The sequence below is a fragment of the Hylobates moloch genome, unplaced genomic scaffold (genome assembly GCF_009828535.3).
Source record: "Hylobates moloch isolate HMO894 unplaced genomic scaffold, HMol_V3 SCAFFOLD_2, whole genome shotgun sequence".
NCBI lineage: Eukaryota > Metazoa > Chordata > Mammalia > Primates > Hylobatidae > Hylobates > Hylobates moloch.
In genome coordinates, this window is record NW_026652277.1 from 138351687 (window position 1) to 138372209 (window position 20523).

Genomic DNA, 20523 nt, shown 5'->3' on the forward strand with positions numbered 1-20523 from the left:
TTCTCAATATGCACTCTCTTCCTTTAATGCTTGCACCTATAGTAGACCACTCCCACTGCTCTACTCTTGGTATGTCATGGCTTATGGAATATTTTGTTGTTGTTGCTGTTGTAAATGTTTTTCTTATGTGATACTATTTTCCACACATGTAAAATTTTTTCAATGTGGATGAAAAATGGCCATTATAGTACACACTATCTTCCCGACATAATCCGGTATCATACAAAGAATGGTGAGCAAGTCTGGAAAATGCAGGGTACATTTCCAGATCTCCTTACTTTCACCTAAATGTTCATAAAACTGATGCCATAACAGTGTCAATTTCCAAGTCCATCATGGGTGATTGAGTAGTGGCAAGCAAAAAAATTAGAGAGGTCAATTTGCATGTTATTTGCAACTAAGACCTTTGCTTGGCATCTCTAGCAACTCCCCCAGTTTACCCAGGTGTACATGTACAATAGGAAAGGGTAAGTGGAGGAAGCAAAGAGTGATGATAACTCTCACCTGATTTGCCTGTTTCATCAAGCCTCCATGATTATGGTGTTTTGTTGTTGTTATTAACAAAGAAGATGGAAACAGCTGTTTTGAAACATTTAAAAACTGCCTCCACCCTTGACAAACAACATAGATTTCCAAGGCATTTTTTATGCCATGTAAAAAGATTTTTTGAAATTAGAAAAAAAAGTTTACTCAGTTCTTTTTTAGTATGCATGCATTTTCAGCCACTCACATTTTCTTTATAAATCAAGTAGAGCAAATTTATTGCTTGTGGAGAGTAAAATGAATAGCATTTTCAAGAATATGAATAAAGCAGCCAGTGTGCATGCTTTCAACCCAGCTTGATCAGCGCTTTCCAGCTCTGGCTGCAAAGAGTAGGTGCTGAGTTTTAGAGGAAAGCCTCCTCAAATGAACCCTACTCCAGGAGAAGTTATCATGGACAAAAGGCCAGTTCTGTCTCCTCTATCTCTGTCATTTATCTCTCCTCAATTCTCTCCATCATAGCATTACATTGTACCATGAGATACATTTGAGATAGAATTATAGATGTGGGCAAGTCATCTGTGCTTTTAGCACCATATCCATCACAAAGAATTTATGTGTTGCATTTGTCTTATTGCAAGGAGGCTTCTTCAGCCTTCTCTTATCTCACTCTGCATTTTATAATTGAAAAAAAGAGCCTCATCGACATGCTACTAACAAACAGTAGTGGGGTGAATAAAATGGCATTGCCAAGTAGTAACCCATCTCTTTAGTTGATCTAACAAAGCCAACAAAAGAAACATGAGAATGTATAATTAATTTCCAATTTACATTTCAGTAATCAATGGATAATAGTGCCTAAAATGTGAAGAATTTTGTTGATGATTATCCATATAATTATTAGAGGCCTGCACTTGCAGAACAATTAGGGGTGAGACACTTTTCAAATAGTAGATGATTTTGTGCCAGATGACACTTGTTTAGGGCTAGTCCAGGTTAGGGTTGGTTTTCCCGGAAAGGTTAGTGGAAAAGCTGCTTTGTGAAACTGAACAGATGACTTCCAGTTATGGCAACTCTGAATAATTTTATGACTTGAAAAATAATTTTAAACAAATGATAGATCATGAAATCTTGTTTACAATCAAGAAAATATTGAAGGATGTAATCTGATAATTTTATGTACTTAAGTGTGATGAGTCAATTAACTAATAAATGTTTTATTATAAATATTTCCTCTAAAAACAGTAATATGTGGGTTTTCCCTGAACAATATATTGTAAACCCAAGCTTATGTCATAAACTCTTCTGCCCACTCTTTTATGCCACATGTAGAATTAGAACCAAGTAAAAACACATGAGGCACACGGGGCACAGCAGTATCCCTGTGTTTGTTAGAGAGTCAGTAAACATTGGAGTTCACAATCTAGTGAAGTAAATAAGACACATGCTAAAATGTAACAAAAAGCACAATGGCTGTTTATGATTGCATTGGTCTGATTGCAGATAATAAATGCAATAGTATTTAGAATTACTAAGTAATTCCATTAAAGAAGATATGAAAGCTTCAGTCGTACACGTAGAGGAAAACACGCGGATATCCTTGGAATCACAGAAAGTTTGCACTTAAAGGACTTTAGACCTACAGTCTGAGACCAATATTTGTAGGAAGATAAGCAAAAACAGAAAGTAGCATAAGGCTTAAAGGTCTTCCTTCCATGTTTCCCTTCTCTTAAGGAAATGCTACTTCTGTTATGATATCTGGCTAGTGCGAGGGACATTTGTGATTTTGCCTTCAGCTGTTTCCTCAGTAGCCTTTACTGACATTTCATTTCCTCTAAAATGCCCACTAAATCAGTCTTTTGAGTAACATTTGGCTCATAAGATACACACATTTGGTCTTGAAGGAAAGCTTTCTTGGACTTCACAGCTGAGTTTACACCTCTAGGAGGACTCTTGTGGAATGTGAGTGAATGTAACAGGGAAAGCAAATGCTGGAATATCTGTAAAGGGTGACTGAACATATGACAGCACCATAATGTCAACAGATAAAGGCAGTGGGGCATTTTATATAAACTATGAATGGTACAACATATATTCACTGCCTATCTTGCATGTTTATTCAACCGTAATTGAACAAATATTACTGAGGGCCAGCGATGTGCAAGACACTATTCTAGACTTTAGAGATAAGCTGTGGAAGAAACAGTCAAAGCCTCTGCTTAGTGGGGCTTACATTCTAGTTGGAAAGGCAGAGAATAAAACAAACAAAAAAGTAAATCCACTCTAAGCCAGATGGTAATAAACTGTTAGAATAAAATTACAGCAAGATAGGAATAAGAGACAGACATGAGTGTGATGTGATATATAGGGTTTTCAGGAAAGTTTTCCTGGTAAGGCAACACATGAACAGATCCTGAATGAGTGATGAAGAAAAATATATCAAAAAATGGGGGAAACTTATTCTAGGCAGTGGGGAAAGCCAGTATTGTGGCCACAAGTGAGGCAGGAGTGAGTTTGGCATGTTTGAAAAAGAATGAGAGAGCCAATGTGACTGGATGGGGTGAGGTGAGAAAAAGGGGCAGGAAGATGAGATCAGAAAGAAACAATAGAGTGGGCAAAAATCAGATTAATGGAATTTCAGAACAGCTTCACTTGTCTCCAACTCTGCTGGAATAATTCATTAAAGATCTACTCCATACTAGCCGAGAGGAATACAGGATTAAGTGTGCAAATGCCTCTGCCTTCCTAGGGTTCACAGTATTAAGAGTGAGACAAACAAGAACAAAATTGGAATATAGTGTGATATCTTTTCTTCTAGGTGCAAGCTCAGATTGCCAGGGCACACTTAGAAGAATGTATATAAATTTTCCTGGTGCAATCATGGAAGGCTAATTAAAGCACATGACACATAGGCTGAGCTCTGTAGGACAAATTAGAGTTTGTGAGTTGACCAGTGAGATGAAAATTATGCCAGGCTGCCTGAATGATTTATTCAAAATTACAAAGGCATAGGCAGGCATTGCAAATTGAACCTGAGAGGTGTAGTGGAAAAGCAAAAAGCACTGGAGCCAGACAACAGTTTGAATGTTATCTCTAAAACAGAGAACGTTATTTAAACTCCCTTTAGAAAGAGATTTTTAATACTGCCTACCCTGTAGAATCATTGTGATGTTTGGTGATCCTAAATGTAAAGTGCCTGGTTTCTATTCCATGAACAGTAAATCCTAATTATTGTTTTCATATGCAAAGCTCTCATCTTGAAGATAGATATAGGGTTGGTTTCATTATTTTATTCTCAGACTTTGTTCAGAATCTGAAACAGAGTTGGTGCTCCATGAATATTTAGTATATAATGAATGAACTGGCATAGTTACTGATTCCTTTAAGTTGCAATAATCCAGGTGATGGAGGCTAAAGAACCGTATTAAGACAATGGTAGTGGAAATAGGAAAAAGGAGAGATAATTCAGAGATATCTAAGTGATATAAGTAAGATAATTTGTTGCTAGTTGGATATGAGGGAGAAGAAAAAGTCAGGGATAACTTCAAGGTTGACAACTGAGTAACAGGAGGAATTTTGGTGACAGTCACTAAAATAGGATAATCAGGAGGACTAGGAGCTGGCTTCAGTTGTACAGGAAGAGAAAAAAATGAGGCCAAGTTGATTTGATAATCTTGAGATATCTACAGTCCATGGAGGTGGAAAAGGGAAAAGCCTGTGGGCAATCAGAAATAAAGTTTGTTACTCAGAAAATAGATACATTGGCATTAATTGAAGTCTTTTCATGGATGAAATTTGGAAGATAGATTATTACAGAAGTGGATGAAGAGGGACAAGAATGTGTTCCAGATAATATTGGTATTTAAGAGGCAAGCATAAAGAAAACAAATCCCTTTAAAAAATTTCATGACTTCACAGAGAATTTAGAGAATCGTGACTGGAATTGCTTTATAACTTACTTTTTTCATGCATTTATAGATAAATAGTGCAAAGCATAGTTTGTTATAACTTGAATATTCTCTCATTGAACTCTCTAACTTAAATCACCTTAATGGCACATACTCTAAGAGCTCATAATGGTGTATGAGAAATGAGACATGATCAATGATAGTAAGATTCATAACTCAGAAGACAAAGCTCTATTTGATTTCTATGATTTAAACGTTATGTTTCTATGATTTAAACATTTATCCCATTTTCATATTGGGCATTCAACTTAATGTTATTTCATAGGTAATGAGCAGACAACTCAGATAAGTGATATTATTGAAGGAAACTTTTCCTGGTAGGTACCATTTATATTACCTGCTCATTTTAAACCCTTTATTCAGTTAGGTAAGATTAAAGGTTTCTATTATGTTCTCATTAAGCTTGAAGACATTATTTGATACTAATCCAGATAAAGTAGTCATTAACACTTAAAAAAAGTTGGAAGATCTGTAGCCAAATTGCCAACATTTTGTCATAGCATTCATTCAGTAATTGCGCCTGAACATTTCTTCAGTTGCTTAAAAACAGTTTTTATTTTCAAAATGCATATACTCCTATATTATTTTAGTTGATTATAATTTGGTGTTTCAGTGAATTGGGACTAAAATTCATTAAACTGTATTGTTTCACTGTAAAGAGTAGCTACTATAGGAGTGTTAGCAGACATTCCATATTCATTTGAAAAGTACAATGCTGAAATTATCATAACAATGTGATCCCAGTATTTCTAAGCATGATTTTTACAAAAGCATGGTCTGGAAAAGCTTAGATATCAGTGAAGGCAAATGTAAGCATCCCGGTGCAAGGCCTTCATTACTGACCTCACATTCGTTTTGACATCAGAGTTAATTTGTCATAAATTGCTGACAAAATGAAATCAAGAATCCTCTACCAAGTGAACAAAGGTTCCTTGTTCGTTTTTTTTCTATCAAAAAACAAAATTTCCCAATTATTATGAAGTGTAATTTTTCTAGATATGACTTATGTATGCTAATTACAAATGAACACATACAAGCAAAAACAGATTTTGTTTGGCCAAAAATTGAGAAGAAACAAAATTAAGCTGATCGGTAGTAAAAACAGGAGGTAACATAAATGAAGAATGGGAAAACAGATAAATAAGCTGGAAGTTAGTTTGGGGTTGTGAGTTGTGACTTAAGAAACATTTTGAAACTGACTTCATTAATAGGAGGTGGAAAAGAAAATTACACACTGAATTAGTTAAACATTTCAAAGTAATTTCTTCCATGAGGGATATTTCAAATTAAAAACTACACATTTGTCATTAATCTTTGTTAGAGAAATGGGATTGATGAGTCTTACAATGTAAAGGGAAGGAAAATGTTTAGTATTTTTCCTGAAGATAATGGAACTTATAGTAAGTACAGAGTAAAGAAGCAAATCTGGAACTTATAGTAAGTACAGAGTGAAGCTCTACCCTGAGAGTATTTTGCAGCTTCACTCTACAAAAAGCTGCAGTCACAGCAAAGAAGGCATGAGATGCTAAAATGCTGAAATAAAAACATGCGTTCTTTCAGGCCAGAGGGCTCAGAGAGAGGATCCTGGAACAAATTAGGGGACCCACAGCCTTTTATGGTTCATGTTTTCATCTTTTCTATGAGACACTATTACCTACCCAATTTCACATGGTTTTTATTTCCTCTTTTTTTCCCTAGGAAACTTACACTTTTTAAATTTAGGACTATGAATATACATACACACATGCACATATATACATACATATGAATACATATATTGTATATATACATACACATACATACATATATAAATATATAAAATGTCTAAGAATCTAAAATATCTTAAAAACAAATCAAAATTGATGATCTATAAATGCCTGACTTTGACTTTCTTTTCTTTTTTTTTTTTTTTTTTTTTGGAGACATAACCTTGCTGTCACCCAGGCAGGAGCGAAGTGGTTTGATCTCCACTCTCTGCAACCTCCACCTCCTGGGCTCAGGGGATCCTCATGCCTCAGCCTCCCAGCTAGCTGCTACTGTTATTATAGGCATGTGCCAACACACCTGGCTAATTTTTGTATTTTTTTAGTAGAGACGGGGTTTTGCCATGTTTGCCAGGCTGGTTTCAAATTCCTGGCCTCAAGTAATCTGCCTGTCTTGGCCTCCCATTTCTGCGATTACAGATGTGAGCCACTGCACCCAGCCAATATTTCTTAAAACTCTCAATGTCATCACAAATAAAGAAAGTCTGAGAATATGTCACAGGCCAGAGGAGCATAAGGAAAAATAATATCTAAATGACATTTGGTATCCTGGATGACATTCTGGAACACACACAAAAAACAGGTAAAAACAAAGAATCTGAATAACTTTAATTAATATTAATGTATCAATATTAGTTTATTAGTTTCAAATAATATATCATACTAAATTAAGAGATCAATAATAGGAGAAACTAGATGTAGAGTATATGAAACTGCATTATCACCACTATTTCTCCATAAATTTCAAACTATTCTAAGAAATAAAGTTTATTACAAAAATTAAAGAAGTCATCAACAGCCAATCATAATATAAAATTTCACATATATTTCTCAATAATTGTTAGAAAAACTAGACAAAAATCAAGACTTCTAGTATTTAAATTATTTCCAAACATCATCATGACATAATTGATATTTTCAAAATTATAATCCACCAACTGCAAAATGAAGTTTGTTTTTCAGATGCACATAGTTTATTTACCAAGATAGACTATATTGTAGACCATAATAAAGGTCTTGATAAATTTTAAAAAGACCCAAATCATGCAGAGTATGTTCTCTGAACACAGTATAATTAAATTTGAAATAAATGTCATGTATCTAGGAACATTCAAATTTTATACAAATTTAATAATATACTTCTAAATAATCACAAAGGTAAAATAAAAAAGGCAATATAAATCATTGTGACACTGAGTTTGGTGTCAGCAAGATGGCAAATAGTTTTTCCGCTCATATTCCCTCCATAGCAACAATAATTTGGCAGTGATTCATGGAAAATTTTTCTTCATGGGAACTTTGGAATCCAGTTATAACTTATGAAACCCCAGTGGAGCCCAAGACCAGGAAGGACCATTTTGAGAACACAGGCCCATGCCTTAGTGGCAGCCTTACTAATTATGGCCCCAGCTACAAACCCTGAAACAGCCCTGTCTTAGAGCAGACTCAGCGAAAGCCCCATTTGGCCTTGGTCCTGCTACCAGCACTATCTGCCAGTGAATGCAGGAGTAATATCCACTAATGCTCCTACAGGCAGATCTGCTAGCCTTGATCTGACGGCAGATCTTAAAGAGGCCCTGTAACCTGGATCTAGACCTTCCCAGCAGTCCTGCCTGACCAAGAACCTGATGGGAACATATCCATCCATGCCCCTAAAGGCAGACCCACTGACTCTGGTCCAACTTTGTATCTTGACATGATCCTATAATCAGGCTCCAGCCCCTCTCAGCCATAGCTGGGGAGTGGTCCTGCCTCCCTAGGGACTTGGAGGGAGGCATACCCGTCAGTACTACCATATGCATCCCTACAGACCTAGGTGGGCCTGAAAGCAGCCCTGTGGTTCAATTCAGGACTGCTCAGCTATGATCCAAGGCAGGTCCTGCCTGCTTACAGACACACCTAGTCATCTGATGGGAACCTTCTCAGGGACACAGCAGGTACCACACCTATTTGTACACCTCATAACAGGCTCACCATTTGCAGACCTCACTGTAGATCCTGAAGTAGACCTTTCTGTCAGTGCCAACTCTACTGATCCAGGTCCTATAGGCATCCAGATAGGACTTATGACCACTTTAGCCTCTGGTAACAGGCTCCTCAACTGTAAACCCCACTGCAGAACCAGCAACAGCCACATAATATGGCTTTCATTTCATTCAATTGTAATATTAGAAGCAATCCTATCAATTCACGTATTCAGCAGGAGATGGTATATACATGCAAAAACTATTCTATAGAGACTGGAAGAAGTATTATCTCTTCAAATGCAGAGACAACAATACAAGACTGCATAGATTACAATGAATCAGGCAAACATTACACCACCAAAGGAAACTAAGAAAACTTCAGCAATCAAATCTGGACAACTAGAGATCAATGAATTGTCTGACAAGGAATTAAAATAAAATAATAAAGGTCTCAATAAATTTTAAAAAGACCCAAAACATAGAGAGTATGTTCTTTCAACACAGTATTATTAAAATTGAAATAAGTATCATATATCTAGGAATATTCCAAATTTATATAAATTTAATAATACACTTCTAATCACTTCTAAAATAAATAGTACCCTTCCAAAAATAAATTAAAATTTCATTACTAAGTGAAATTAGAGAAACAATGTACAAAAAAATAGAAGTTTAATAAAGAAACAGAAATGATAATAAAGAACCAAACAGAAATTTCAGAGCAGAAGAATGCACTGAATGAACCAAAAAGCTTAATAGAGAGCTTCAGCAGCAGACAGTCATGCAGAAGAATCAGCGAACTCAAAGACAGGTCATTTGAAATTAGCCAGTTGGACAAATAGAAAGAAAAAAGAAATAAAAAGAGTAAAGAGAGATTACAGGACATATGGAATACCATCAAAAGAACAGATACACACATTATGGGGTTTTCAGCAGTAGAAAAAAACAGAGAAAGAGAAGGAAAGCTTGCTTAAAGAATAATGGCTGACATCCTGGCTAACACGGTGAAACCCCATCTCTACTAAACATACAAAAAATTAGCTGGGCATGTTGGCGGGCGCCTGTAGTCCCAGCTACTCGGGAGGCTGAGGCAGGAGAATGGCGTGAACCCGGGAGGCGGAGCTTGCAGTGAGCCGAGATCACGCCACTGCACTCCAGCCTGGGGGACAGAGCAAGACTTTGTCTCAAAAAAAAAAAAAAAAAAAAAATGGCTGAACACTTCCCAAATCTTGCAAGAGATATGGATATCCAGATTCATGAAGTTCAAAGGATATCAAATAAAATCACCCCGAAGATTACTCCAAAGTGCAATATAATCAAAATTCAAAATCAAAGAAAGAGAATTTGGAAAGCAGCAAGTGATAAGCAACTCAGCACATCCAAGGAAAGACTATCAGAAGACACTGTGCAAGCCAGGAGTGAGTGGGATGATATATTCATAGTGGTGGGGAAAAAAAAAAAAAAAAAACTATTTCAAACCAGAATACTATTACCAGCAAAATTGCCCTTCAGAAATATAGATAAATAGAAGCTGAGAAAGTTCATCACCAGTAGACCTGCCGTATAAGAATGAAGAAGAGAGGCAGGCCGAAGCGGGTGGATCACAAGGTCAGGAGATCGAGACCATCCTGGTTAACACAGTGAAACCCTGTCTCTACTAAAAATACAAAAAATTAGCTGGGCCTGGTGGCGGGCGCCTGTAGTCCCAGCTACTCGGGGGCTGAGGCAGGAGAATGGCTTGAACCCGGGAGGCGGAGCTTGCAGTGAGCCGAGATTGCGCCACTGCACTCCGGCCTGGGCGAAAGAGTGAGACTCCATCTCAAAAAAAAAAAAAAAAGAAATGAAGAAGAGAGTTCATCAAATTGAAACAAAAGGATGTTAAGTAACGTGAAATTTGAAAATACAAAAATTTCTGGTGAAAGTAAATATAAAATCAAATTCAGAATAATACAGTAATGATCATGTGTAAATCACTTTTAATTATAATATAAAAGTTTAAGGGCAAAGGTATTAAAATATAGCTACAGTAATTTGTTAACAAATAAACAACATAAAATATGTAAAATGTGACAGCAATGACCTAAAATGTGGGGAGGGGTGAAAGTGTAGCGTTTTCGAACGGTATTTATTGTATTAGCCTAAAATTGACTGTTAAAACTATAAAATGTTTAATGTAAGCCTTTTGCAACATATGCAAAACAACAAATGTGATACACCAAATTAATAGAATGCAGAATAAAAACCACAAGATCATCTCATTAGATTCATAAAAAGCATTTCATGAAATTCAGCCTCCTTTCATAATAAACACTCTCTCAGTAAATTAGATATAGAAGGAAGGTGCTAACCTCCCCCCAACAAAAAAAGAAAAAACACTAGTAGTAGATATACAGAAGATAAAGAGATAGACATCAAAATATACCACTAAAAAGTCAGTAAATAACAAAGGTAGACAGCAAAGGAGGAAGAAATGAGCAAATGAATTACAAATAATAAATAAAATAGAAAACAATGAATAAAATGACAATACCTTTCCCTTACCTATCTTAATGATACCTTACAAATACCAATGTCTTACCTATCCATAATTACTTTAAATATAATGAATTAAACTGTCCAACCAAAAGATATAAAGTGGCAGAATAAATAAACAAGATCCAACAATATGCTGCCTATCAGAAGCTCACTTTAGCTTTAAGAACACACACAGTTTAAAAAAAGAAGAGATGGAAAAAGACAGTCCATGCGAATGGTAACCAAAGAGAGCAGGGGTGGCTATACTTGTATCAGACTAAATGGGCTTTTAGTCAAAATGTGTCACAAGAGACGAAAAAGGTCACTATATAAAAATGAAATGATCAATTCATAAAAAGGATATCATAATTGTGTGTGTGTGTGTGTGTGTGTATATATATATATACATATATATATATGTATATATATATACATGCACCCAATATGGGAGCAACCAAATATACAAAGCAAATATTAACAAAACTGAAGGAAGAAATACACAGCAATGTAATAATAGCAAGAGACTCAATGCTCCACTTTCACCAATAGATAGAATATCCAGACTGAAAACCAATAAGTAAGCAACAGACTTGAACAATACGGATCAAATGGATTTGACAGACATATAGAGAACATTCCATCCCGTAGCAGCAGAAAAGACATCCTTTTCATGCACACACAGAACATTCCCCAGGATAGAATGTACATTTGACCACAAACAAATCGTAGCATATTTAAGAAGACTGAAATCATATTGAGTATCTTTTCCGACCACCATGTTATAACTAAAAATCGATAAGGTGATAATACCAGAAAATTCACAAAACAACACTCTCCTGAATAACTAATGAGTCAAAGAAACAACTGAAAAGGAAATAAAATAATATATTGAGACAAACAAAATTGGAAACCAATATATAAAAACTTATGGAATATTGCAAAAGCAGCTCTATGTGGAAGTTCATGGTGATAAATGCCTCTGTTAAGAAAAAAGAAAGATCTTAAACAACCTAATTTCACACCTCAAGGAACTATAAAAAAGATGAACAAACTAAGTTGACAGGTAGCAAAACTATGAAAATAATAACAATTAGAGTAGAAATAAAATTAAATAAAGACTAGAAAGACAATAGAAATGATCAAGAAATCATTGTTTGAAAAAATAAACAGAATAAACAAATCTTTAGTCTAAGAAAAAGATAGAGAACTCAAATAAATGAAAGCACAGACATTACAATTGATACCACAGAAATACAAAGGATCATTACAGACTACTGTAAATAATTATATGTCAACAAATTGGATAAGCTAAAATAAATGGATAACTGCCTACAGGATTGAATCATGAATAAATAGAAAATGTAAACAGATCAATAATAAAGAGATTGATGCAGTAATTAACAAATCTTCCGAAAAGAAAAGATCAGGAACAGATGGCTTCATGAGTGAATTCTAACAAATATTTAAAGATGAATTAATATCGATCCTTCTCAAACTCTTTCAAAAAACTGAAGAAGAGAGAATATTTCCAAATTCATTTTATTAGTCCAGCATTACCATTATACAAAGTCAGTTAAAGACACTACAAGAAAATAAAATTATAGGCCAATGAACAAGGATGAACACAGCAAAAATTCTAAGGAAAATACTAGCAAGCCAAATTCAATAGCACAATAAAATAATTATAACCAATTTATCGTTGGCATATAAGGATAGTTCAACATATGCAAAACAATAAATGTGATATACTACATTAATAGAATACAGAATAAAAACCACAAGATCATCTCATTAGATTCATAAAAAGCAATTCACAAAAATCAACCTCCTTTCATAATAAATACTTTCTCAGTAAACTAGATATAGAAGGAAAGTACCTCAACATATTAAATGCTGCATATCACAAGCCCATAAATAAAATGCATCCAAACTGGAAAAGAAGTAAAATTATTTCTGTTAACAAATAACATGGTCCTATATGTAGAAAACTGTAAGGACTCCAGCAAAAAACTATTGGAGTGAATAAATGAATTTAGCAAACTCTTAGGACACAAAATTAACGTATAAAATTTAATCGTTTCTATATATTAACTATAAACTGTCTGAAAAAGTAGGATAACAATTTCATTTACGATAGCATCAAAAAGAAAAATAAATACTGAGAAATAAATATAACCAAGGATGTGAAAGACCTACACCTAAAAACTAGAGCACATCGATGAAAAAAGTTAAGAGACATAAACACTTGAAAAGCTGTCTCATGTTTTGGCATTGGAAGAATTAATAATGTGAAAGTCCCATATTATGCAATCCCTATCAAAATTCCAATGGCATTTTTCACAGAAATAGAGAAAATAATTGTAAAATTCCTATAGAACTACAAAAGACTCCAAATAGTGCAATCTTAGTAAAGAAGAAAAAACAAAAGACATCGCAATTCCTGATTTCAAATTTAATTATAAAATTATAGTAATAAAAACAGTAAGGTACCAGAATAAAAACAGACACTCAGTCCAATGGAACAGACTGGATAGCCCAGAAGTAAACCCATGCATACACAACTAACTAATCTTTGACAAGGACCCAAAGACTACACATTGGAAAAATGACAGTCTCTCAATAAGTGGTGTTGAAAACACTGGATATCCATATGCAAAAAAAAGAGAAGAAACTGGATCCCTATTTTATACAAACACAAAATTAACTCAAAATGGACTAAAGACTTCAGTGTAAGACCTAAAACTGTAAAACCATAAAAATTCTTAGAAGAAAACATAAGGAAAAAGCTCCTGGACGTATTGGTTTTGGAAATCATTTTCTTGGATATGACACCAAAAGCATGGGCAGCAAAAGCAAAAATAAATGAGCAGACTATATCAAACTAAAAAATCTTCTGTATGGAAAAGGAAACCATGAATAAAATAAAAAGGCAACCTATGGAATAGGAGAGAATATTTTCAAACCATGTATCTGATAAGGGTTAATGTTCAAGATATATAGGAATCTCATGCAAGTTGATAGCAAAAAACCAAATAGCCCAATTAACAAATGGGAAAAGGAATTAAACATATTTCAAAAGAAGCTAATGGGCTAACAGGTATATGAAAAAGTGCTCAAAATCACCAATAATCAAGGAAATGCAAATCAAAACCATAATGAGATATTGCCTCACGGTTAGTAGACTATTAAAGAAAGATAAAAACAAAATAAGTGGGAAAAGTTTCACAATCAAGACACCAAAAGCAACTGCAACAAAAGCAAAAATTGACAAATAGGATCTAATTAAACTAAAGAGCTTCTGCACAGCAAAAGAAACTATCAACAGACTAAACAGACAATCTACAGAATGGGAGAGAAGTTTTGCAAACCATGCATCTAACAAACGTCTAGTATGCAGTATCCACAAGGAACTTAAATTTATAAGAAAAAACAAACAACCCCATTAAAAAGTGTGCAAACAATACGAACATACAAATTTCAAAAGAAGACATACTTGCAACCAACAAACATATTTAAAGGGCTCAATATCACAGATCATTAGAGAAATGTGAGTCAAAACCACAATTAGGTACCATCTCACATCAGTAAGAATGGCTATTTTTAAAAAGTCCAAAAATAACAGATGCTGGCAAAGTTGGGGAGAAAAGGAAGCGCTTATACACCGTTGGTGAGAGTGTAAATTAGTTCAACCATTGTGGAAAGAAGTGGTATTCCTCAAAGAGCTAAAAACGGAAGTATTATTTGACCTAGCAATCCCATTACTGAGTATATACCCCAAAAATATAAATCATTCTACTATAAAGACACATGTACATGTATGTGCATTGCAACACTATTCACAATAGCAAAGACATGGAATCAACCTAAATGCTCATCAGTGGCAGATTGGGTAAAGAAAATGTGGTACATTTACACCATGGAAGACTATACAGCCATAACAAAGAACAAGATCATGTCCATTGCAGGGACATGATGGAGCTGGAGGCCATTATCCTTGGCAAACTAATGCAGGAACAGAAAACCAAATACCACATGTTTAGTGGGAGCTAAATGATGAGAATACATGGACACAAAGTGTGGAAAAACAGACACTGGGGCTTACTTGAAGGTAGAGGGTGGGAAGAGGGAGAGAATCAGAAAAAAATAACTATTGGATACCAGGCTTTTTACCTGGGTGATGAAATAATGTATACAACAAATCTCCATGATATGAGTTTCTCTATATAACAAACGTGTACGTGTACCCTTAGACCTAAAGTAAACGTTTTTTTTTTTTTTTTTTTTTTTTTTTAATATAAGTGTTGGCAAGGTTGCAGAGAAAACACAACCTTTGGTGTCCAACTGTAATACAAAACTGCATGCAAAATCCTCACAAAATTAAAACTGAACAATATAATTAAGCAATCCCACTACTGAATATATATTTAAAGGAAATGAAATCAGTATCTTAAAGAGATACCTGCACCTCCATGTTCATTACAGCAATATTTACAAGAGGTGAAATATGGAAACAACCTAAATGGCTATCAACAAATAAATAGATAAGAAAAAAATGCATGTGAAATACAAACAGGCACACATATGTGCATACATAATAAAATATTAAATGTTTATTGTAAGCATTTTGCAACTTATGCAAAGCAATAAAAGAAAAAAGAAAGAAGTCCTGCTATTTGCAACAACATTGATGAACCTAGATGACATCATGCTAAGTGAAATAGCCAGACACAGAAGACAAATACTGCATGATCTCACCTATACATGGAATCTAAAAAAGTTGAAGCAGAGAGAGAATGGTGGTTGATAGGGGCCAGCGGGTGAGGACATGGGGAGATATTGGTCAAAAGGTGCAAACTTTCAGTTATAAGATGAATAATTTCTGGGAATCTAGTGTATGACATGGCGACTACAGTTTATAACGCTGTATTGTAAACGTGAAATTTGCTACGACATTAAATCTTATTGTTCTCACCACACACATTGTATTAGTCAGGGTTCTCTAGAGGGACAGAACTAACAGGATAGATGTATATATAAAGGAGAATTTATTAAGGAGTGTTAACTAACTTGATCACAAGTTCTCACAATAGGCCAATGGGCAAGCTGAGGAGCAAGGAAGCCAGTCTGAATCCCAAAGCTGAAGAACTTGAAGTCTGATGTTCGAGGGCAGGAAGCATCCAGCATGGGAGAAAGATGTAGGCTTTTCTTCTGTCTGCTTTTGTTCTAGCCTTGCTGGAAGCTGATTCGATTGTGCTCACCCAGATTGAGGGTGAGTCTGCCTTTCCCATTCCACTGACTCAAATGTTAAGCTGCTTTGGCAACACCCTCACAGACACAACCAGGAACAACACATTGCATCCTTCAATCCAATCAAGTTGGCACTCAGTATTAATCATCACACACATACTTATGTGATGTGATTGATATGTTAATTACCTTGATTTGGGTAATCATTTCACAATGTGTTTACATATTAAAATATTACACTGTACACCTTAACTGTATAAAATTTTTATTTGTCAATTAAATCTCAATAGAAAAAAGTTATGCTTTATTTGCAGCATTTCTTAAATTTCAACAATATCTAACTAGTTTACCAATTTAAGATATGTGATAATACATGATGAAATATATTCTAACTACTTCAGTATGTTCATTGCTGAAACAGGTATACAAAGGTTTACACCAGAATAAAAACCGTGTGAATTTCAAACTGGAACTTAAGTGAGATCAGTGACATTACCCATTGCCACTTAGGGAACACTATTCAGCCTTAATTAAATATTCCTTGAAAACATATGTTCATTGATGTCTACAAAAATTAGAGATTTATTTTGCAGGAAACATTATATATATGTTACAGCTAAAATCCATTTAGAAAATATTATGACATCTTTTGAAATCATAGTAATTATAAATATTGTACAATTTGTTTGACAGATATTTAGCTATGTTGATTCTTAATTAGATATGCATGAAGTACTAAATCTGTGAGGATATTTGTGTTTGTGTGTATGTTGGCATTGTGAGAATATTGGTTTGTTTCCTTGTTTATTATTGGAGAAATTATCCAGAGAATCCTCTGGTATATTTGCCACCAGTGACAATTAGAATGAATAGAACATAAGAATTCAGGCCTGCTATCTTCAAAGCTTTTAAGCGACTCAAGACATTTCTAACTTATTCATATATTTTGTTTTAATTTAATTTATATTTATTTAGTATGTATTAGAAGAAAAAAGTGTCAGAAGTCTCAGAAGCTGTTTTTTCCCTGAAATATTTTAGGAGTCTATCATTAGCCTAAGAGCTGAAGACTTAATGGAATGGGCATGTGGAAACTGTCTTGAACTCTCTCTCTCTCTCTAACTTTTTGCTAACTTCCTTTACTTTTGCTTCTTTAAACTATCTGCTGCTCTTTTCACCCATTTCAGTACTAAATTTTGTATCATTTTGACTCTGCCTTGATAATAAGCATTATCAGTCTTCCACTACCCCATTCATTTTTTGTCTTTTGGTAAAAACCTTAAAATTGTAACTTTCATTTATCTATGATCATAATTTTCTACCCTGAAGAAAATACAGGCATTTCAGATATAGAAAGATGGCTAGACCAGCCTAAATTATGTTTTCACAACTGCGAGAACTGTCTTTTCAAAGCACCTCACACACTTTATTCAGGCTCTCATTTACCAAATATTTCATACCAAATGCAGGTGGCTGGGCTTATGTTGATCTCAGTTGTAGAATAGAATATTGTATTGGGATAAATAAATCAGCCCATTTAGCAATCATGTTCTAATTGAGTCAGCTTACTTAGCCTAGCTATAAAACACTAAAACATAAATAAACATAAATGTCTAATGATTTTGACATTTTCAGAGTTTTTTTGTTATGTTCAGGTGCTTATTTGACATTATAGAATGTATCAGCACGGACCAAATTGCAAAATCAAAAGTAACCACATTTCTCACTTCAACTGTAATTCCTCCTTACTCTTAGTCACACTAATTCCCCATTTAAGGATAAATTCAACACCCATGATTAAAAAAATTTAAAGGTGGTGTCTTAACTAAGGACTATCTCTCACCCCAAAATAAGTATAAATAAATTACTCATTTATATATTTTATTTATATTTGACCAGCTCAGAAGACTAGCACTTAGTACCTGAATATGAAATGTATGAAACAAATGAAATATATGTTGGCAGAGTCATCCAATAAATTAAAATTTAGACTGTTAAATATCTCCTTGGCTTTTTAAATTTTAGTTTGTGTTCCTTTTTTTTTTTTCAACCCCTTCACAAGTGCAGAGCTCACTGGCAATAGTAACATGAAAAACATGATTAGTCTATTTTTTTATTTGAGTGTTGGTTCTCTTTTGAGTTCAGAGCCAATCATTTACAGAGTAGGGCATAATGGCATACTTTTCAGTAGCCATGGAAACTGGTATGTCGCACATTACATACAAAATAAAATTTCAAGAAGGCTAAGTTCCCAAATTTGTAGCTCAGTGATTTTTGACAGCTAAATATGGTTAGAGAATTTTTTCTCTTAAACGTGGGAATCTCAATATAAAAAAAAAAGAAAGATGTAATCAAAAGTTGAAAAGCGATTTGTGGATGCCAGAGACCATAGGGAATATGTCTAAATCTGTAATTAACTTATATGTGACCCTCACCTAGTTACTCAACTTTTAAGTTCTTTGTTTTTCCCAGGTGGACCACATTATTTGCCTCCCTTGCTGGAACCTCGTGAAGCTTAATTAATGATTGCGAACCACTTTGACTTCCACAGCTAGAGGATGTTAGAGAAATGCAAATTATTATTGTTGTTATTTATTATTTATTGTTTTCTATCCAAACTTAGTTCCAGTATTGGCAGGCGTACTCTTTGAACTATAGAGGCAAATTAATAATAAATTCAGTGTTAATCCCTCAGCAAATACCAGAATAGCCTCAAAAAGAACCAGTTAAAATTGGTCTATAAAAATATTTTCATTTTATACTTCTATTAAAAAATCAGGCCGGGCGCGGTGGCTCACGCTTGTAATCCCAGCACTTTGGGAGGCCGAGGCGGGCGGATCACGAGGTCAGGAGATCGAGACCACGGTGAAACCCCGTCTCTACTAAAAATACAAAAAATTAGCCGGGCGTGGTGGCGGGCGCCTGTAGTCCCAGCTACTCGGAGAGGCTGAGGCAGGAGAATGGCGTGAACCCGGGAGGCGGAGCTTGCAGTGAGCCGAGATTGCGCCTCTGCACTCCAGCCTGGGTGACAGAGCGAGACTCCGTCTCAAAAAAAAAAAAAAAAAAAAAAAAAATCAACAGTTAAAAGTTTTAAAACTTGCCATAAAGCTAATAATTTTATTTCTATTAACTGGCTCTACTTTGAATTACTGAGGATTTTCACTGCATGCAGCATTTTTACTCAGTTGAGACAACACCATTTTGAATTGGTAATGTGTCTCTGCTTAATGTTTTCCTACAATTGGTAGTTTTAGTTTTCTTTCAATTATAAAAACATACTGATCAACTTTGTTCAATTCACAAAAATCAAATTTGAAAAGATTATTACATTAAGCTGGGCTAAAACCTTTTGGGCTTTTATTTCTAAAAAGATGTTGATCTTCTTTTTAAGGTTGTTTCCCTTTCATAGTGTTTATAATCACCATATAACATGAATTATATTTTGTAAATGTTGAATAAAAATGACAGATACACTTATATTGAATATATACTAAGAGATTCCTATCAAAAATATAGTTACTTTTTTATAGAAAATGATAGTAAAATGGAAAAATTAAGGCTACATAAATGGAGTAGAGAAAATGCTTTCTTAACAGAATAAGCATTCTACCTCATGAGAAGAAAACAATGTGCATTTTTCTTTTCCTCACATACTGTTGTCTCCATATGAATTAACACAAAATAATAACCAAAATGTGATTCATATAAATGTCATAACGCAGTATTGATGCATTTAATTATTTGTAGTTTGTATTCCAAGGCAGGTAGTTTCTTGACATACATATTGTACATCTAGTACATTCATCACTATGAATACATTTCATCTATCTCAAACATGTATTCAAATGCTATATTTATTTTTGTTTTCCTCATATATATTTGTAAGGGATATTTATTTTATCAGCTTTAAAGCAACATTTTACAAAAATTTTAAAGTATAAATTGTATACATTCAGTTCCTAGGTCAAAAAACCTGCAAAATTGGTATGAAAGAAATATTAACGTGTATATCAACACTTTAAAATGCTCTGCACGTTATAAGTTTTCTCATAGTGATAATTTATCATCCATTCTTCTAATACAATAATAGAAATCACTGGATCACTGGAAAATAAGATACTGGAATAAGAACAAGAAAGCCAACTTTAATTTATTCTTTCATTTTTCAAGTATGATGAACAACTTATAGTGTGTAAGAAACTATCCCAAACTATGATTTGATTGTTCTGAATGGGGCCTCTGCATCAATTATTTTTTTCAAAGCTGCAGGTGATTCTTATGGGCAGCCAGTATATACTAAAGATAGATATTACACAGATAAAACGATATAATACAAGCCCTCAAAGATTTTGGAGCACAATAGGAAAATAATCATGCAAATAAATAATTGTGTTTCAATGTAAAATAGAGAAGGGCTAGGGGGAAATGAGAAGTTCCTCAAGGGATAGAAGTTTCAGTTATGCAAGGTGAGTAAGTACTGGAGATGTAATGTACAACAGTGTGAGTATAGCTAACAATATTGTATTGTGTACTTGAAATTTGCTAAGAGGGTGGGTCTTAAGTGTTTCTCTCACACACACACGTATG